This window comes from Gossypium hirsutum, chromosome A12 (genome assembly GCF_007990345.1).
Source record: "Gossypium hirsutum isolate 1008001.06 chromosome A12, Gossypium_hirsutum_v2.1, whole genome shotgun sequence".
In the NCBI taxonomy this organism is placed as follows: domain Eukaryota; kingdom Viridiplantae; phylum Streptophyta; class Magnoliopsida; order Malvales; family Malvaceae; genus Gossypium; species Gossypium hirsutum.
In genome coordinates this window covers 26,380,050-26,403,116 of record NC_053435.1, presented here as the reverse complement: position 1 = coordinate 26,403,116, position 23,067 = coordinate 26,380,050, and positions in this window count along the sequence as shown.

Here is a 23,067-nt window from a genome sequence, read left to right as displayed (position 1 = left end):
ACCAGGAAGGATCATTTTCCTTTGCCATTCATTAATAAAATGTTAGATAGATTAGCAGGAAAAGCCTTTTATTACTTTTTGGATGGTTATTTGGGGTATAACTAGATTGCCATAGCTTCTATTGACCAAAAGAAGAATATGTTCATGTGTCCTTATGTAACCTTCGCTTTCATGCAAATATCGTTTGGATTGTGCAATGCCCTTGCAAACATTTCAACGTTGCATGATGGCAATATTTTCGGACATGGTGAAGAAATTTTTGGAAATTTTTATGGATGACTTCTCGGTGTTTGGCTATACTTTTTAAGGTTGTTTAAAAAACCTGGATCTAGTTCTTTGTTGGTGTGGAGAGACTAACCTTGTTCTGAATTAGGAGAATACCATTTCAAAGTCTGTGAAAAATTGAACAACAAGGTATTGCTGTAGACAAAGCGAAGATTGAGGTTATTGAAAAATTGCCACCACCTACTACTATTAAAGGTATTAGAAGTTTCCTTGGAAATTCAGGATTTTATTGACACTTTATTAAGGATTTTTTGAAAATATCCAAACCCTTGTATGCATTGTTAGAGCATACTAGATCTTTCAAGTTTAATGAGTCTTGTTTACAAGCATATGAGGAATTGAAAAAGCAACTGGTAATAACACCGTTAGTCATAGCACTGGACTGGACATTACCTTTTAAACTTATGTGCGATGCCAATGATTTTGATGTAGGAGAAGTACATGGGCAAGGAAGAACAAAGTATTTCATGCGATCTTCTATGTAAGCTGAATTCTGAGTAATACGCTGTTAAACTACACTGCTACTGAGAAGAAACTATTGGTTGTGGTATTTTCATTTGACAAATTCAAATCTTATTTAGTTGACACCAAAGTTACAGTTTATACAGACTATTCTACGATTAAGTATTTTAAAGAAAGAAGCCAAGCCAAGATTAATTTGGTGGATATTGCTGCTACAAGAATTTGATCTTGAAATTTGAGATAGGAAAGGTACAAAGAATCAAGTGGCTGATCACTTGTCAAGACTTGAAGTAGGCAATGAAGATGACAATATTCAACTTATTAAGGAGGATTTTTCAGATGAGCAACTACTAGTTGCCACGACATTACCTTAGTATACTGATATAGTCCATTTCTTAGTAAGTGGATTGCTGCCACTTGAGCTTAATAGTCAGAGATGAAGAAAATTTCTCCATGATGCTGAGTAATATTATTTGGATGAGCCATTTTTATTCAAACATTTTACAGATAAAATAATTTAGAGATGTGTTTCGGATGACTAGATTTAAAGTATTTTACACCACTGTCATTCAGTACTATATAGAGGATACTTTGGGGAAATGTCAATTGCAGCAAAAGTTCTCCAATCTGGATTTTATTGGCCAAACTTGTTTAAAGATGCACAAGAATTTTTTCAAGCTTGCGATCGTTGTAAAAAAACTGGGAACTTACCAAAGAGGTATGAAATTTCATTGCAAAATATTCTAGAAGTTGAATTGTTTGATGTGTGGGGAATCAAATTTGTGGGTCCATTTCTACCCTTTTGGGGGAAATATATACATCACTGTAGTTGTAAATTACATCTCCAAGTGGGTTGAAGTTGATTCTCTCCCTACGAATGATGCTAAATAGGTACTAAAGTTCCTACATAAGAATATTTTCACCAGGTTTGGTACTCATGCTTTGATTAGTGATGAATGTTATCATTTTGACTGCAAATTAGTAGCTACTGCCTTGAATAGATATGGGGTTAAAAAGAAAATTGCCCCTGCATATCATCCTTAGACAAATGTACAAGTTGAGGTCTCTAATAGAAAGATTAAGCAAATTTTTGAGAAACTGATCAATCCCACCCGCAAAGATTGGTCATCTAGATTAGATGAAGCTTTGTGGGCATATCATATTGCATTCAAGACACCATTAGAAATTTCACCATTCAAGCTTGTATATGGAAATCCTTTCCAGTTTCTTATGAACTTGAACATAAGGCATTTTAGGAAATTAAGAAATTGAACATGGATTGGATTAATGCTGGCAATAATTGACTACTGAAGGATGGAAGAATTCAGAACACAAGCTGATGAGAACCCCAAACTATACAGATAAAGGAAAAAAGTGATGGCATGATAAGAAGATTTTCCCATGGCAATTTGAATTTGGAGAACAAGTGTTATTGTTCAATTCTAGGCTGATATTGGTTACTGGCAAATTGAAGTCTTGTTGTTCTGGCCCGTTTGAAATAGTGCATGTTTACCCTTACGAAGCTGTAGAAGTCAAAGATGTCAAGACTGGCTTTAATTTCAAAGTTAATGGTCCAAGTTTGAAGCATTATTGGGGAGCTCCAATACTTCGTGATAAACAGTCTATTGCTTTTCAAACTGCTTAGTGTTTTCTTTTGCCTAGTTTTATTTAAGTAATTTGTTTTTGATTTCTTTCTTTTATCGGTTCAATTAATTTTTATTTCTTTCGTTTATTGCTGGTGGATTTTGGCCCAGGCTTTGTAACAGTAGCCCACTTAGCATATTTATGAATTTTAGCTTACTTTTTATATTATTTTTCTTTTCTCACCTAATTTTTTACTTTACCGTGTTAGGCCATAATTTCAGGCTAATCTTGTCCCCCACATTACTGTTATATTCTCTTTCAATTTTACCTTAGTCGATTCATTTTTTTCTAAGTTATTTTTAGTTTCTTCTTTTTCACCTTTTTCAGTTTCGTCTTTTTCACCATTTTTAGTTTTTCCTATAAAAATGTAAAGGTCTTAACTTTTTCTTTTTACAGTTACTATTTCTTATCAAATGGCACGACGTATGCCTTCTTCATTAACCTCTATGCCTCTAAGAACATTTTTTAGCAAACCTGTTGAAGAAAAGTACAACACGAACATATCAAATTGACCCTTTTGTGTGGAAAAAGGCTACCATTTTCAAGACGCAACCCTTATGGGATACATTGAAGCACTTTCTTCTGTGGTAGAGAAACAAGGATGGCAACTCTTTTGCCTCCATTCTGATGATGTTCTCATGAAAGTTGTAAAGGAATTTTATGCACATTTAACCTCTCTAGATACTGCTTTCATCCATGTACGTGATGCTTCAACCATCAACGCAAAATATGGTTTACCTAAAGGCCTTGATGAACATTTTTAATTTGTCAAGACATTAATAGCATAAAGACTTAATCAAGTTCTTACAGATTTATGCGTGGAAGGGACCAAATGGACAATTTCTAGGAATGATTGCTACACCATTGACCTTATTTCTTTGAAGCCTCATTGTGAAGTATGGTGCCATTTTCTTAAATCTTGCTTTAGTCATTCAACTCATAATTCTACTATTTTGAAGGAAGAAATGTTGTTACTTCACTCTATTATGACTGGCAAAAAGATAAACGTTGGAAAAATTATTTTTAAATAAGCTCATCGTTTTGCACAAAAGAATGTAGGCACCCTAAATTTTCCATCTCTCATTACTACACTTTGTCAACGGGTCAATGTCTCTATCCAAGAAAATGAGGAAAAAATCCTTAAAAAAAGAGTCATGACTAAATAGATTGCCATGATATTTTCAAGGGAAGAAGTACCACGACATCCTGGTTCTGCATCAACCTTTTCTCCACCTATTGATACCCATGCCACTCCATCCATATCTCACAATGATTTTGAGCAGTAAGTGCTCGGTGCTCTTGAGTTATTGAAACAACAGTTTCATTTGGCAAAGAAGCAACAATTGAGGATGATTACTGATATAAGTAGGGCTCAAGAATAAATGACTTTATTTTAGGGGTATGTCAGACAGAGGGACAGTTCCATCAAGAAATCTCTTCAAAAAAACTTTACCAGGCCCATGCCTGCATTCCCTACTTTTCCCAAAGAGTTGTTATTGGAGCCAAAGGATGAAGATGAGGATGAAGTTGAAGCCACTGTGACGGGCACTACTACACAACCAGCCATTACAAAAAAGAAGAAAAAAAAAACAGAGGGGGAGGAAGAGAAAACATAATCGATGAACATTGAGTCAGATAAGGAAGGAGATAACATGAATGAAACTTCTACACCATAAAAACTTGCTACTACACCTATGTTGGAACAAGATCACGCGATTAATCAATTGATTGATGATGTCACGAAATAAGATGATGATGATGAAGAGGTGCCAATCAATTAGCTCAAACGGAAGCAACATTACAAGCACACTGCTAGGAAATCCACCCGATCCAACTAAAGTAACATAATTCCTTTCTAAGCTTTTTTTATTGTAATAGCCCATTTTTAGTGAAATCGGAATAGTGGTTTTGAAACCACAAATTCGAGTCATAAAGAAAATTTATTTTAATATTATTGCAGGTCTGCATTATGATAGGAAAGATGTATAAAATTTTTGATAAGAATATTTTATTGATTTCATGTTTAATTATGGAAAGAACCCAATTGCATAAAATGCAAAAGTTGAATTCTAGTAGTTATAAGGATTAATTGAGGTCTTTATATGGAAATTAGACCATTAAATGGAGTTAGTAGATATTTTTGATGAATCATCCATGGAAAATTGGAAAAAGAAAAGGACTAAATTGGAATTTAGAATAAATAAAGATGATAATAGTTTAATATCATCTTATTTCATCTTCATCCCCAAATTAAAATACATAGAAACCCTAGGAAAGAGAAAAACATTCACGCAAGCTTTCTTGGCTTAATTGGATTCAGAAAGACCAAATACAGAATTAGATCGAGGAAAACAAAAAGTTTCTAATTAGTAGATTTTCGTATATGAACGAGGTAAGTTCGTGTAACTTAATTATGCATATGAATATGTTTGAATCAAATGTTATATTTGTGTGAATTGCATAAATTTTTAATGTATGAAATTAATCACATGCCCGATATTGTTTGATAAATGATAAGTCCTGTTTGGATAATGAAATGTGATGGATACAATATTTTCCCGTATTAATGATTGTCTTGCATATGTTGCAAACATTATAGCTCGAACAAACATCCTCTTAAAAGCCTTCTCGAGCATTCCTGTTATATGGTTCCTGAAAGCTACCACAGCTCTTTGTGAGTGTCCTGTTATATGATCGGTTGTGATCTTGCATATATTGCAGACACAAACACAGCTCTTTATAAGCGTCCTGTTATAGCTTGCTTGGACCTCCTGTTAAATGACTATCTAGAGCTCCCTAATAGTAACTATTTGAAGTTATCTATTAAGCTCAATGAGCTTCCTGATTAAAAACTCTTATAAGTTTCATGTTTAGCCCAAATAAGCTTCCTGTTACATGGCTCACATGAGCATCCTGTTATATGGCTCGAGAGAGTGCTTCCTTATTATGTGCCCTAATTGGGTACCCCTGGATATGAATTGAAGGATTTTAGTTTTGTACACTTTAAGTGATCTACATGAGCGTATCCATCAATAGTTCAAATAAATTCAACGGGTAAAGTTTTGACATGGCTAAACTGAACTTGAAATGATTTGTCTTGGAAATGTACATGTAATATCGAATAGTGATATGGAAAACATATGTATATGAAAATCATTAAATGATGAACTCATCCATGTTCTTGGTATTATCTGAATTACTTGACTAACATGATTGGTGAAGTTGTGTGTTTTAGACTATTAACCAAATTGCTTGAATGCATTTCTGTGTGCTTATCTTAAATGAAAATATATGGTAAGTTAAATTCCTATTATACGAACTTACTAAGCATTTGAAATGCGTAATCGATTTTCTTTTCTCTGTCTTATAGTACTCGAAAGCTCGTAAAGGTTGGAGATCGGTCAGAGCATCATCACACTATCATCCAGCTCGTTTTTGGTATAAATAGGAATCATACCTTGGTGTAATGGGATGTATAGGCTAATGATAATAAATGAGGGTATGCAAATGTTTTGGTTGTAACTAGCCATTGGAATGGCTAGTGATAGTAAATTTAATGCATACTTATGCATGAGGTTTATTATATTTAGTATATGAATGCGTTTGGTTTAATATATTAGATGCAATTAAGTTTGGGTAAGTATATAATTTTAATCTAAAGATGATACTTGAAAGCATGAGTAAATGTGTCATGCATAGAACTTAATCATTAGATTGATTTATATGCCTTGAATTGGTTGGTGAATATATTGAAGTGTTGATGTAGGTGTAAGGTAAAAAGGGTGAGAAACAAGGCTTGGAAAATGACCTTATTTTGTTTACATGGCCAGGCACACGGGCGTGTGGTTTGGCCGTGTGTCCCTTGCATCTTAAAATTAGAAAAACATAATGCCCAGAATTGAGCACACGGGTAGAGATAGGGGCGTGTATCTCAGCTTTGTGAGACACACGGCCTAGCTTATGGGTGTGTGTCCTGGCCGTGTAACCCCTACACAAAATTTTTTGAAAATTAAATTGTCCACATAGTTTAGCACACTAGTGTGTGGCTGGCTGTGTGACCCAAGTTAGAGAGTTACATGGGCAAAGACACGAGCTGGGACACGGTCGTGTGCTTCACATCGAATACCCACACAGCCTGGGACACTGATGTGTCGTTGGTCGTGTAAACCACACGGCCTGGCCACATGGACGTGTGTCCCTTGCACCTAAGAAAATTTTGAAATTTCGTGAAATTTTTTGTGATTCTAGTTTGGTCTCGACTCAATTCTAATATGTATTTTAGGCCTCGAGGACCCATAACTGTAAATGAAATGAATTAACTATAATTGAATTGTAAACTCCGGTAATGCTCCATAACTATAACATCCCGATTTTGGGCCTAGTTGGAATAGTGGTTTGGAGACCACAAATTTGAAATAGAAATATTTTTTATGATTATTTTGAGGTCTATGGCATGATTTCATGATTGTGTGAAAATTTTATGAAGAAATTTTGTGAATAAGTGTCCAATTTAAATTTTAGGACTAAATTGCGAAAGTTACAAAATTAAAGATTCTAGAAGCTTTATGTAACAGCCCGATTTAAGGCCTAGTCAGAATTGTGGTCTTGAGACCACACATCCAAAGTTGGGGAAATTATTTTATTATTATTTTGGAGTTATAGCATGTTTATATTAGTACATGAAAATTTTGGTGAGTTAATTTTGACGTTTGTGAGCCCGATTGTGAAAAAGAACTAAATCGCATAAAGTGTAAAAGTCCCAAATTGATAGCTAAAGGTGTTAAATAGCTAGAGAACCTAAATTGGGGGCCTTTAAAGGGCAATTAGCCCTCTAGAAATAGGGTGGCCTGCCATAGGAGACATGTGTGGTAAAAAATTTCAATTTTTGGTGGGATTAGGTGACCAATTTTGACTAAAATAGAAAATAGAAAAAGGAAATGATGTCACCCTATTTTCCATTTCTTCTTAGCTAAAAATATCAGCTATTTTTGGGGTTTTAAGCTTCAAAAATTTACAGCAACTTGAAGCACTCACAAGTAAGTGATCCTAATGGCTTTTCTAAAATATTTTTTACTTTTAAGACCCTTGAAGCATGAGTTTTCAAATGAGGGTGCTATCTTGCGAAATGATCAAGACTTTAGGATTTTTCCATTAAAGAATTTGTGTTGTGTGCTGAGTTTTTATGGAAGAAAATGAGTCTTGATTGTCTTATAAAAAACTTTTGTGAAAGGTAATAGCATGAAAACTTCTAAAGGGACTATTTTGCATAAGTTACAAAATAAGTGATAAGTGTGTGAAATAGTGGGAATTTTAGGTTGATATAAGAGTAAAAGAGTTTAGCTAAGCTTAAGAGGTGAAGAAATTTGATAAAAATCGATTTTTGGGCATAAGGGTAAAATGGTCATTTTGCCAAAGTCTAGGGGCAAATTGGTCATTTTATCGAAAATGTGAATTTTCAATTGCCTAATTGTAATTAATGACTAAATGAGTGTATTTTGCTAATATAGATCAAGAATTGTCAAATCTGAACCAATACCGGGGGAAAGCCAAACAAATCGACTAAACCGTATAGTCGTTACATTTTGAAGCTTGAGGTAAATTGTATGTAAATAATATAACTACATTGCTACTATTCGTAATTAAATTGTCATTGAATAAATATGGCATGAATTGCTTGATTTCGAGATTGAGAATGTATAATGTTTCTTGAGATAGTAGAATTCTCGTTGGGACCTTAGGAAGTAAACCGGATATTCATGCCGTATCACTTGGGTCATTTGTGTGAGCTTGTGTAAGACATGTCTTGGACATGCATCGACCACATTATGAGAGCCAATGTAAGACCATGTCTGGGACATGGCATCGACATTAAGACGAGAGCTAGTGTAAGACATGTTTGGGACATGCATCAGCCTCGGGACATAAGCCAGTATAAGACATGTCTGGGACATGCATCGACCACATTATGAGAGCCAGTGTAAGACCATGTCTGGGACTTGGCATCGGCATTGAGATAAGTGCTAGTGTAAGACATGTCTGGGACATGCATTAGCCTAGGGACATAAGCCAGTATAAGACATGTCTGGGACATGCATCGACTACGAGATGTGTCAGTGTAAGGCCATGTCTGGGATATGGCATTGGCACGGTTATGAGAGAGCTAGTGTAAGACCATGTCTGGGATATGGCATCAGCCTCAAAGATGATAGCCAGTGTAAGACAATGTCTAGGACATGGCATCGGCACTTTACTCATGATTGAGGCCTATGGAATATCTGGTAGTGTTCCGAATGGTTCAACGGCGAGAGTTATAAATTTAAGTTAATGAGAAAATTATAACCATATTGTGAGTATTACAGGTGCCTAAGTGATACATATGTATTAGATTTGAACTCATTGTATATGCTATGTAATTTGTATGAAGTAAAGAGTAAGTCATGCTTATGCCCACTTTGGTATCATAAGTTGTTTGTAAATTGTAGACTTATTGTTGTATATTTATTTATATACAACTTACTAAGCTTTATGCTTACTCCCTTTCCTTTCCATTTCTTTCAGTGCCACCTAACTAGCTCAAGGATCACCGGAAGTCAGAGATATCAATCACACTATCAGCCGAAACATTTAGTATAATTGGATTTATATTTTTGAATATGGCATGTATAGAATTAAAACTTATTATTTTGAGTCTTGGAGATTTGGCCAAATGTGTTGGCTTGGGATAGATCCCACACTTAGTATTAAGCCATGAATGATGGCTAATATTTATTTTGAGTTTATAAAAGTTGCATCTACATGGTTGACTGAATGTCTATTGTGGCTGATTTGATTTTGGAAATTATGCTTGTTTTGGTATTGCCTGGTATTTGCGTGAAAATAGGTATGCAAGGGTGGCAATGATGTTTGGTAAATAGCCTTATATTGCCCACACAGGTGTGTGTCTAGGCCGTGCGTGACACACGGTCAGCCCTATGGCGTATGGTCCGACCGTGTGCCCCTGCATGTAAAAATTTCATGTTAATATGCATGATAATAAACACACGAGTAGAGACACGACCGTGTGGCAGACACGGCCTAGTATACGGGTGTGTGCCTTGGCCGTTTGACAATTTAGGAATGCTGACGTCAGAAACAGAATACCCAGGTTTTTGTACACGGGTTAAGACACGGGCGTGTCGTGGCCGTGTGAGGGACACGAGACATTAACACGGGCATGTGTCTGGCCGTGTAAAACCCCTGTAGGTGTGAATTAGAATTTAATTCCACACGGTGTAGGACACAGTCGTGTCCCAGGGTGCTTAGGCTGTGTGAGGCAGACGGGCCACTAGCACGACCATGTCGAAATGGTCACACGGGTGTGTTACCCTTCCACATAGGTGTGTGCCCTATTTTAAGGTAAATTTCTTGAGGTTGGTTTAAGGACCTAGAATAGTTCCGAATAGTTTTTAACGGTCGATTTGGGGCTCATAGGCCCATAATAATAAGTTTAAAGTAGAAATTAAAAAAGTTTTAATTTGGACCAAGTCTCAGTGACTTGAGACTATTTGCATGCATGAGATAAAGTTAGGTAATGCCTTGTACTTCGACCCAGCGTGGGTTACAAGTCTAACCTAGCGACTATAGGCCATACATGCCATAATTGTACATTGATAGTGTGACGAATTCTGACAATTATAAATTATGTTTTATATAGTAAATGGATTTTGATAGAGCCACAGCGGATGACTTGGAAAGTAATGTGCCGGCTCCTATTGAAGGGACCACGCTGGTTGAGAGTGAGCCTGTGACTATGGGCCAAGACGGAGGGGCTAGAGATGCCTACTTCCAGATTATGAATGCTTGGTACACGGAGTTCATTCGTGCGAACCCGAACACTCCACCTCTCCCACCTCCCCCGATTTCTCAGTATGCCCCAATAGCTCTGCAAGGCGCAAACATGTTTAGAAGAGAGAAGCCTCCAGTAGACAAGATCCGAAAACAAAGGGTTGAGGAATTTTGAGCTAGCATAGATGATGATCCGAAGAGAGCAAAATTTTGGCTAGAAAATACCATCAGGGTATTTGATGAATTATCATGCACACCTGAAGAATGTGTGAAGTTTGCGGTGTCGCTTTGACGGGATTCGACACATCAGTGGTGGAATACTCTCGTGTCTGTGGTATCGAGAGAAAGAGTAACTTGGGAATTTTTCCAAGAAGAGTTCCGAAAAAAGTATATTAGCCAGAGGTTTATGGATAAAAAAAGGAAGGAATTTTTAGAGTTGAAGCAAGGTATTAAGACTGTGACGGAGTATGAGCGTGAGTTCGTGAAACTTAGCAAATATGCGCGGGAATGCATATCTATTGAAGCTACCATATGTAAGAGGTTTGAGGATGGACTTAATGAAGACATCCAAGTGTTTGTTGGCCTATTAGAGATAAGAGAATTTGTAGTACTCGTCGAGAGAGCATGCAAGGCTGAGGAGCTAGTAAAATAAAGGAGAAAAGCAGCTATTGAGTTGCGGGATTCAAAGAAGAGACTGATGGGGAAATCATATCAGTTCTCGTCTAAAAGATCAAAAGAGTTTCCTAACTGATCGAATGTTTCGGTGGGGTTTTCAAATAGAAACAAGAACGGGTAGAACACAACTTCTAGAGTCCAGATCGCTTCTATCGCGAGTGTCAGTAGTGCTCAGCCAAATAGGCCAGAATGCTTGTAGTGTGGCAGGCGTCATTTTGGTGAGTGCCGAGGAAACGAGAGGGGTTGCTACAAGTGTGGGTCACTAGACCACTTTATTCGTGATTGCCCTGAGATGAGATAGAGAAAGCAATAAGTAAAGGCAAGCAGTGCTCCATTGAGGGGTAGACCAGAAAAGAACCCGAGAAGCGGGGCTTTTAGCAGAACTGCACCCAAAGACGCTAAGTGAGGTCCGAGGGTAGAGCGCCTGCAAGGACTTATGCTATTCGACCTCGGGAAGAGGCATAGTCTCCTGATGTGATCACGGGTACTTTTTCTATCCATGATATATCAGTTGTTGAATTAATTGACCCGGGATCTACCCACTCTTATATTTGTATAGAATTGGTACCTCGTATGAGCATGCTAGTAGAGTCCATTGAGTTTGTGATCAAAGTGTCTAACCCTTTAGGCAAATATGTATTAGTGGACCAAGTGTGTAAGGATTGGTCTTTGACAATTAGAGGTCATTTTCTTCCGGCTAACTTGATGTTATTGCCGTTTAATGAATTTGACGTAATCCTTGGGATGGATTGGTTAACTTCTCATAGTGTTGTAGTGGACTGTGGGAGGAAAGTTATTGAGTTGAAATGTGAAGACGGGAATGTTCTTCGAGTTGGACCAAATGGATCAGATAATCTGCCTGTAGTAATATCGTCTTTAATTGCTGAGAAATATTTGAGGAAATGATATGAGGCCTATCTAGCTTTTGTGTTGAATACTCAAGTGTCTAAGTTGAAGATTGAATCGGTACCAGTGGTCTGTGAGTTTACATGTGTGTTCCCAGAAGAATTACCTGGACTACCTCCAGTGAAAGAAATCAAGTTTGGAATTGAGTTGCTTCTCGGTACGACACCCATCTCGATTGCTTCGTATAGGATGGCTCTAACCGAGTTGAAAGAGTTGAAAGCACAGTTGCAAGAGCTAACGGATAAGGGCTTTGCGAGACTAAGTTTTTCACCATGGGGTGCTCCGATACTTTTCGTGAAAAAGAAAGACAGGTGATGAGATTATGTATCGACTATAGACATCTCAATAAGGTGACAGTGAAGAACAAATATCCTTTGCCAAGAATCGATGATTTATTCGATCAGTTGAAGGCTGCCACTGTATTTTCCCTGATTTATCTAAGATCCGGGTATGACTAGTTGAGAGTAAAAGAGCAAGATGTACCAAAGGCTGCTTTTCGGACGAGATATGGGCATTATCAATTCCTTGTTATGCCTTTTTTTTGACTAATGCCCCGGTGTTATTTATGGATATGATGAACCTCATTTTCAGGCCATATTTAGATAAGTTTTTCGTCGTATTTATCGATGACATTTTGGTTTATTCACGTGATGAGAGCGAGCATGCAGAGAATCTGAGAGTTGTGTTACAAACCTTGAAAGACAAGAGATTGTATGCCAAGTTCAGTAAGAGTGAATTTTGGCTTAAGGAGGTTAGTTTTCTAGGACATCTTGTGTTAGGAGACGGGATCTAAGTTGACCTAAGTAAGATCTCGGCTATTGTTGAATGGAAACCTCCGAAGAATGTGACAGAGGTTCAAAGCTTTTTAGGGTTGGTCGAGTACATAGACGGTTTGTAAATGGATTCTCTATGATAGCTACGCTGATGACGAGACTACTGCAAAAGGATGTTAAATTTGAATGGACAGAAAAGTGCCAGCAGAGTTTCGAAAAATTAAAGGCTTTGTTGACTGAAGCTCTAGTGTTAATGCAACCGAAGTCAGGCAAGGAATTTGTAGTATAAAGTGACACCTCTTTAAATGGCTTGGGGTGTGTACTTATACAAGAAGGTAAGGTCATAACTTATGCTTCAAGACAACTGAAGCCACATGAGAAAAACTACCCGATGCATGATTTAGAGTTGGCCACCATCGTGTTTGTACTGAAAATTTAGAGACACCATTTGTATGGGGAGAAATGCCAGGTATTCACCGGCCATAAGAGCTTAAAGTACTTGATGATTTAAAAGGAATTGAATTTACGACAACAACGGTGGTTAGAGCTGATAAAGGACTATGAATTGATTATCGACTACCATCTGGGAAAGGCGAATGTAGTCGCCGATGCTTTAAGTAGAAAATCGTTATTTGCACTGAGAGCAATGAATGTCAATATGACATTGTTTGATGATGGTAAAATTCTAACAGAGATGAGAGCTAGTTCAACATTTCTTGAAGAGATCCGAGAAGCTCAGAAAGGTGATGAGAAATTGCAAGCCAAGAGAACTCAGTGTGAGTCGGGAATTGAATCAGATTTTTGTTTTGGTACTGATGGATGTTTAATGTTTAGAGACAGAATTTGTGTACCTGAGGACAATGAGTACCTGAGGACAATGAGCTTATTCAGAAGATTCTGAGAGAAGTACATAGTGGTTGTTTGTCCGTCCACCCGGGCAGTGTGAAAATGTACAATGACCTTAAGAAAATGTATTGGTCGTCGGGTATGAAAAAAGATATTTCAGAGTTTGTGTCTAAGTGCCTAGTATGTCAACAAGTAAAGGCTGAACATCAAGTGCCTTCGGGTCTACTTCAGCCTATCATGGTCCCCGAGTGGAAGTGGGATCGGATCACTATGGACTTTGTGACGGGTTTGCCGGTAACCCTGAAGAAAAATGATGTTGTTTGGGTTATTGTGGATAGGCTAATAAAGTCAGCATATTTTATACCAGTGTGTACCGATTACTCCCTTGAGAGATTAGTTGACTTGTATGTTTTTGAGATTGTGAGACTACACGGAGTGCCCATATCCATTTTTTCAGACAGAGACCCGAGATTTACCTCGAGGTTTTGGAAAAAGTTACAAGAGGCTCTGGGAACAAAGTTGAATTTTAGCACAGCTTTCCATTGGCAAACCGACGGTCAGTTAGAGAGAGTAATTCATATATTAAAGGACATGTTATAGTGTTGCATCCTTGAGGTCCAAGGTAGTTGGGAAAAGTATCTCCGTGGAGGAAAGTCTTAGGTTTGGTAGAAAAGGCAAGTTGAGTCCTCATTTCATAGGACCTTATGTAGTTACCGAGAAAGGAAGGCCAGTTGCCTACCGATTGGATTTGCCACCGGAATTGGAAAAGATTCATGACATGTTTCATGTGTCCATGCTACGTCGATATAGATCAGACCCTTCTCATGTGATTAAGCTGACAGAGGTTGAAATTCTTCCGGACATGACTTATGGCGAGGAGCAGGACAAGATTTTGGCTCGGGAAGTCAAACAGTTGAGAAATAAGAATATAGCACTTATGAAGGTTTTGTGGCATAGACATGAAGTCGAGGAAGCCACATGGGAGCTTAAGGAGACTATGAGAGATGAGTACTCAAACTTATTCGCAGGTAAGATTTTTAAGGACGAAAATCCCTGAGGGGGAGAAATGTAATAGGCCGATTTAGGGCCTAGTCAGAATAGTGGTCTCAGGACCACAAATCTGAAGTTGGATAAATTATTTTATTATTATTTTGGAGTCATAGCATGTTTATATTAGTACATAAAAAATTTGGTGAGTTAATTTTGACGTTTGTGAGCCCGATTGTGAAAAAGGACTAAATCGCATAAAGTGTAAAAGTCCTAAATAGCTAGAGAACCTAGATTGGGGGCCTTTAAAGGGTAATTAGACCCCTAGAAATAGGGTGGTCGGCCATAGGAGATATGTGTGGTCAAAAATTTCAATTTTTGGTGGGATTAGGTGACCAATTTTCACTAAAATAGAAAATAGAAAAAGGAAATGATATCACCCTATTTCCCATTTTTTCTTAGCTGAAAATATCAACCATTTTTTGGGTTTTAAGCTTCAAAAATTTGCAGCAACTTGAAGCACTCACAAGTAAGTGATCCTAATGGTTTTTCTAAAATATTTTTGTACTTTTGAGACCCTTGAAGCATGAGTTTTCAAATGAGGGTGCTATCTTGCAAAATGATCAAGAGTTTAGGGTTTTTCCATGAAATAATTTGTGTTATTTTTTGAGTTTTTATGGAATAAAATGAGTTTTGGTTGTCTTATAAACAACTTTTGTAAAAGGTGTTAGCATGAAAACACCTAAAGGGACTATTTTGCATAAGTTGCAAAATAAGTGATAACTGTGTGAAATAGTGGGAATTTTAGGTTTCTATAAGAGTAAAAAGAGTTCAAATAAGCTTAAGAGGTGAAGAAATTCGATAAAAATTGATTTTCGGGCATAGGGGTAAAATGGTCATTTTGCCAAAGTCTAGGGGCAAAATGGTCATTTTATCGAAAATGTGAATTTTCAATTGCCTAATTGTAATTAGTGACTAAACAAGTGTATTTTGCTAACACAGATCAAGAATTGTCAAATCTGAACCAAGACCGGGGGAAAGCCAAGCAAATCGACTAAACCGTATAGTCGCTACATTTTGAAACCTGAGGTAAATTGTATGTTAATAATATACCTACATTGCTACTATTTGTAATTAAATTGTCATTGAATAGATATGGCATGAATTGCTTGATTTCGAGATTGAGAATGTGTAATGTTCATTGAGATAGTAGAATTCTCGTTGGGACTTCAAGAAGTAAACCGGATATTCATGTCATATCACTTGGGTCATTTGTGTGAGCTAGTGTAAGACATGTCTGGGACATGCATCGACCACATTATGAGAGCCAGTGTAAGACCATGTTTGCAACATGGCATCGGCATTGAGACGAGAGCTAGTGTAAGACATGTCTGGGACAAGCATTAGCCTCGGGGCGTAAGCTAGTATAAGACATGTCTAGGACATGCATCGGCTACAGGATGTGTCAGTGTAAGATCATGTCTGGGACATGGCATCGGCACAGTTATGTGAGAGCTAGTGTAAGATCATGTCTGGGACATGTCATCTGTAGTTTACCCATGATTGAGGCCTATGGAATATCTGGCAGTGTTCCGAATGGTTCAACGACGAGAGTTATAAATTTAAGTTAATGAGAAAAGTATAACTGTATTGTGAGTATATCTGGCAGTGTAAGACCATGTATAAGATGTGAACTCATTGTATATGCTATGTGATTTGTATGAAGTAAAGAGTAAATCATGCTTATGCCCACTTATGTATCATAAGTTGTTGGTAAATTGTAGACTTATTGTTGTATATTTATTTATATGCAACTTACTCTGCTTTATGCTTACTCCCTTTCCTTTCCATTTCTTATAGTGCTGCCTAACTAGCTCAAGGATCACTAGAAGTTAGATATATCGATCACACTATCAACCAAAACATTCAGTATAGTTGGATTTATATTTTTGAATATGGCATGTATAGGATTAGAACTTATTATTTTGAGTCATGGAGATTTGGCCAAATGTGTTGGCTCAGGATAGATCCCACACTTAGTATTAAGCCATGAATGATGGCTAATATTTATTTTAAGTTTATAAAAGTTGCATCTACATGGTTGAATGAATGTTTATTGTGGCTGATTTGATTTTGGAAATTATGCTTGTTTTGGCATTGGCTGGTATTTGCGTGAAAATAGGTATGCAAGGGTGGCAATGAGGTTTGGTAAATAGCCTTGTATTGCCCACATGGGTAGGAACACGGGCGTGTGTCTAGGTCGTGTGTGACATACGTCGGCCTTATAGGCGTATAGTCCAGCCGTGTGACCCCTGCACGTAAAAATTTCAAGTCAGTATGTATGATAATAAACACACGGGCAGAGGCACGGCCGTGTGTCTCAGCCGTATGGCAGACATGGCCTAGTACATGGGCGTGTGCCTTGGCCGTGTGACAATTTAGGAATGCTGACGTTAGAAACAGAATACCCAGGTTTTTGCACATGGGTTAAGACACGACCCTGTTGTGGTCGTGTGAGGGACACGGAACATTGACAAGGGCGTGTGTCTGGCCGTGTGAAAACCCCTGTAGGTGTGAATTAGAATTTAATTCCACACGGGTGTGTCCCAGGGTGCTAATGCCGTGTGAGCGACACGGACCACCAGCACGACCATGTCGAAATGGTTACACGGGCGTGTTACCCTTCCACACGGGCGTGTGCCATATTTTAAGGCAAATTTCTTATGTTTGGTTTAAGGACCCAGAATGGTTCCAAATAGTTTTTAACGGTCGATTTGGGGTTCGTAGGCCCATAATAAGAAATTTAAAGTAGAAATTGAAAAGGTTTAATTTGGACCAAGTCTCGGTGACTTAAGACTGTTTGTATGCATGAGATAAAGTTAGGTAATGCCTCGTACTCCGACCCGGCATGGGTTACGAGTATAGGGTGTTACACTTTAAGTATGAAATGGCTTTAGGTTATTAATTAGAGGTCCTTAAATAGGAATTTGCCCAATTTCTATTTTTATGGACAAAAATGGGCATGCATGGGTGAAATTTTAAATAAAGGCCTGAAGGGCATTTTGGTCATATTGTAAATAAATGAATTAAAAGAGAAAATAAAGCCAAAATCTATTCATATTTTCCATGCTTGTGCCGAATTTGAAGAGTTACCATGGATAGGGTTTCTTCAACTTTTCAAGCTTGAAAGTAAGTCAATCCTAGCCCCGTTTTTAATGTTCTTTGCATTTTTAAAATCCATGAAGCATGACTCAGCCATTTCTACCCTTTATTTGAACTAGTGTTTATGTACAAAAATTTTCCCATGTGTGTCATGCATGTATTTTGATGATTAATGGAGGAATATGGAAGTTTGGTGTTAAATTAACATATTTTTCTAAGCGATTTTTCATGAAAACACAGAAAAGGACTTATTTGTAAAACATGTAAAAATAGGTGTTAAAAATGTGATTTGATGAAAAATGTAGGCTGTTATAAGAGGAAATGTGAACCGGCTAGGCTTGGGTAATAAAGAAATTGAACACATTTCATTTTACGAGCTTAGGGGCAACAGTGTAATTATATGAAAGTTTAGGGACAAAATTATAATTTTGTAAAAGTATGATTTATGGACTGATTGGAATAATGTGATAATTAAATAAGTGAAATATGCTATTGTAGATCAAGAAAAATGGAGTCCGGGCCTAAACAGGGGAAAGAGTAAGATCTTGGACTAAATCGAATTAATTGTCCATATTTTGTACCGAGGTAAGTTTGTGTGTAATTGATAGAACACTTTATTATGAATTTAACATTTAATGTTGCATAAATTGTACATTTGTATTTGTGAATATTATTGACGTTGTTCATCAAGGATTTAAGGTGATGAAAACAGGTTGAACCTTAGGAATACTTTGGGTACAAATATCATGACATTTGGGTTGATGAGATCTTGTATAAGACCATATCTGGGATATGGCACCGGCAACGGTAAATGTTATCATGTAAGACCATGTTTGGGATATGATGTTGATATGAGATTTCGTGTAAGACACGTCTGGGACATGGCATCGAAATGAGATTTCGTATAAGACCATATTTGGGATCTGGCGTCGATGTGAAATCCCATGTAAGACCACGTCTGGGACATGGCATTGGAATCTTATTGTGTGTATGAAAATCCCAAGGACCCTTAGTACTCCAAGTGGCTCAACGGGTAGCCTAAGGTTTGTCAAGGAAATGATGAGGTATGATCATGTTGAAAGGGTACAGGTATGTACGCCAAGCTCGCAGTTGTTAAGATTACGAAATAATAAAACTTCAGTAAGAGGAGAATGAAAGAATTATGATCTTGAGTTCTATTTAATATTTTGTAACTGAATGAGGTAGGATATGACTATAATGATTATTGAGAATGAGATGAATTAAGTTATGTATGTGTATGAAAATGCATATTTTTATTGCTTATTATTTACATGCAAGCTTACTAAGCTCTATGCTTACTCCCTCTCCTCTCCATTTCCTTATAGTGTTGCCAAGCTAGCTCGGGGATCGAAGGACATCGGAGCTCGATTCACACTATCAACTTAATCTTTTGGGTATAGTGAATTTAAGTATTTCGAGTATGGCATGTATAGGGACTTGTTCTTTTTGTTATATGTCATATTGATTTAGCCATATATGTTGGCTTATGATGATATTCGATTCATTTTGTAAAAGGCCATGTGATGTGGCTCATAATGAATATTGGGTTGTAAACCAATTCATTTATGCATGTATGTTTCACTGCCATTATGATATGGATCATGTTTATTGATGGTTGAATGATGATGGAAGTTTGGTGTGTGAATAGGTTAATATGATAATGCATGCATGCAATCTAAGGAATATTGTTTATTTGTATACGTGTGTGTTGGTAAAAATTGGTTTTTCCATGATATGGAGTCTTAATCAAGTACAATGTGATGAGAAGTTGTCATGCATGAGCTATGTTTATGAAGTCTTAAGTACATGAAATTATGTCATGTGAGGTGCTATTGAAGTCATGTTTGTATTTTTGCAATTGAGGGTGGCAATTGGCTTGGATAATAGCCTCAATAATTGTCCACACGGGTAGACACACGGGCATGTGTCTAGACCGTGTGTGACACACGGTCTGCCCTATGGGCGTGTAGATCGGCCGTGTGTCCCCTGCACCCTAATTAATGTAAAACAGAATGCCCAGTAGTAAAAATATGATGAATACAAAAAATGATGAATTACTACTAATATGTATGTAAGTATTGTTTTTTTTAAGAACAAGTCAAATGACATAGAACTTAATTATTGCAACGAAGAATAAAACATAGCTAAGCAATTAATTCAAATCAAACCTCAACAAAATAGGGATCAAATTAGGGAATTTCAACAATAATGGGTTATGGGTTAATATTGAGGGTAAATCAATTAATGGCTTGTTAGGCTCAAAGGGGTTCACTAAGGGGTAATTATGAAGGTAGGCTTTTGTGGAGTGAACGGTTAAACCTAAGTGCCTTTATCATCTTGACATATCAAATCAAATGGTGTGGTCTTGACATGCATAATCAAGCAAGTTCTAGAATAACAAATCAATACTAATGCACTCATAATAGAAGTAAGCATGAAAGAAATAACATATGATCTAAAGGCTCAAGATCTCACAAAAATTATGGCTTTTTGATGTTTAAACTTGTGAATTTCAACTCAAGATAATATCTAAACTTGGGGAAACAACTTAAAAATTTTTAATTCTCAAAAATCAACTTATCATGCTTGATTCCCTAATGTCTTAAAGTTTAAACGATTAATGCATGAATACCTATGTTTTAATTCAAGACATATAAATAAAAACCATAACTTAATCAAAATTCATTTTAATAGTGGTATGAGAAGATCACATGAGAACAAGACAAAATTCAGGGTTTTTTCTGATAATGACATAAATAACCCCCCGACACTTAAGATGTACATTGTCCTCAATGTACAAAGTTAGATTCATGACGATACAGATATAAGATCATAAAATAGGGAGAGAAGTGAAACTTTCTGAATGATGAATGGACTCCTTGAATTGGAGTTATGGAGAATAATCGGCCAAAGCAATGATAAGATTGGAGAAGGATACTCCGGTGGTGGTAGAGGTTCATTAGTCCCTAAGTCCTCACCAAAAGAATATTATATCTGGTAGTAGCTATGGTTGTGGTCGAGTAGGACATGATAGTCGTGGAGAACCTTTTCCAGTGGATTTTTTAGTTCCTAAGTGATGATAAGCTTTGGAGCTCTTTATAACTATGATAAAATCAAGAACTCTTTAGGAAATTTAAGGAAGCATAATTACTCGTAATGAAATAGTCGAAACTATAAATTATTCAATAAAAATTATAAAACCTAAAATTAAAATAATATTAAAGGAAAATAAAATAAAAAGTACTTAAAGAAGATAAATAAAGATAAAAGTGGAAATAAAAATAAAAAATGAAAAGTCTTTAAACATTGTCATCGTCGAATGGTTCGTGAGGTGGTGGTGGCAATGAGATGTGAAGGTGCTGACAAATCTAATGAAGAGTAGCATCAATGTGATCAAAACGCTGAAAGCACTACTACTCAAACTGAGTAAGGCACTTAGAGATGTCAGAGTATGAACCCGCCGCATGAATTGGACGATGGATGGGTGGTGGCTGAGACGGTGGGTCTTCATGACGTGGAGGGACATCATCAGTAATGTCATCTGGGTCCTCCTCCTCGGTGGACTGGACGAGACGGTATTGAAGAAGGTAGGTTCCACGTTGTTTCTCAATCATTCTCATATGTAGCATGCTCGAGATGCCCTGTGAGGACATCTGGCCGATGAGAGTGAGGGAGGATGATTGTGCCGCTGTGTTGAAGAGCCCAAAGTGTCGAACCAATCGAGTCACATAGGGCCAGATAGAGATGACTCCTCTCCTATGTCGCTTTGTCTGATGGCAGATGGCAAGGGCAATGAAATAGGAAAGGTCGAAGACGTGCCCGTTCGCCGTGCTCCACAAGAAACAGGCGTCGTGAGTGTTGACGACGCCAGTGCTCTCTCACCGTCCTATCAGAGTGTGGGCCAAGATGATGTGTAGGAACCGTAGGGATAGGGTGAGGGCTGATGGCTTAGAGCGACTAGGATAATAGGTGGCCGAGGTAAGGAAGATGTCCTTCCAGCACTTTGAGGGAGAGTAGTGGATGTGGTGATGGAGGGTGTCGAGTTCATTGTCATCCATGAACTCCTCCATGTACAGCTCTAGTGCAATTCCAAACTCTGGTACGCTCAACTGGAGCACTAGACCACCAAAGCAGAACTGGACTGTTTCAGGATCATCGAAGTTTGTCATGATGACCTGAAGAGGGAAGGTCGAGCAGAGTTCCATTGTGAGCTCGAGGTACGTCGACTCGTTGATCTCAAAGAAGAGTCCCCACGATTCATTCGTCAGGAGGGCTCAGACCGCGTCAGCCATTTGAATTTGTTCAAGTACGGCCCAATCAATGCAACGGCCCACACCTAGGGTCGGGCCTGTAATATCTGAAATAGTTCCTCCTAAGGTCCCAAGGGAAACTGGAGGAAAGGGTGACGGATTTTAGTGGTAGGACCCAAGGACGACGTTGCTCATTTCCTTTTCTTCGAAGCAGGGACGGCGGTCTTCTTGCTATGTGAGGTTGACATAGTATACCTACAATGGTAGGATGAAATAAAAATAAAATTACTCTCCAACCATAGCATGGAAAAAAATATGCATGGTGAAACAAATAGAGATACTTCATAGCAGTCATGTACTAAAGAACAACTATGCTAAAAAAAATAACCCAATCAGATATATTAAGTCATTATTATGATTTGGACTACGGAAATATCTAGTGAATGAATGCATGTGGGTTTGATAAGTATGAAATATGGTGTGGGTAAACATGAAATTTATGGAAACAAGAAAAATGGATGACTGTAGCAAAATGTATTGACTAACATGGCAAATTTCTTAACAAAGAGCATAAGTATTCTATCATTATAAGTATGATTAATTTCTCAAAATAAAACAAAATATCATGAAATAAGTAAAAGAATGGAGAGAGTAGAGGGAAAAAAGAGGTGAACAAACGCAAGAGGGAGGAGCTTTGGGTTGTCGAGGTACTGTGGTCGGTGCATGTGCGTGGCAGGTAGGGCATGTGAAGTTGCAGCGGCTAGGGTTAGGGATTTTGGGGAAGGGGGTGATGAATAGTGAGGGGTATATATATTACGGCCGTGTGCCCTAAATTTTTCCCGTGTGTTTTGCGATTTTTTAAATTTAGGTGAGTTTGGCATTCAGCCCACACTTGTGTTCCTTGCGTGTGTGGGTGCACACGGCCGTGTCGAACGGATGTGTTCTACTTCGTTCACTTCTCCCACGCCGTGTATGGATGTCCACACCCGTGGTATTTTATCAGTCTTAAGCACGGTTGATGGGCACGAGCGTGTCGCACGCCCGTGCTAAATTCTCAGTTTCAACCACGGTTTATAGGCATAGGTGTGTCGCACGCCTGTGTTGGTTTGACAGACTTGCCCAAGGCTACGTCACATGGCCGTGGAAACTTATCGCATCCCGTGTTATGAAAAAATTTTGCCCTGTTTTCACATGGCTGTATCGCATGGCCGTGTCTCCTCTGGTGGTGTGAG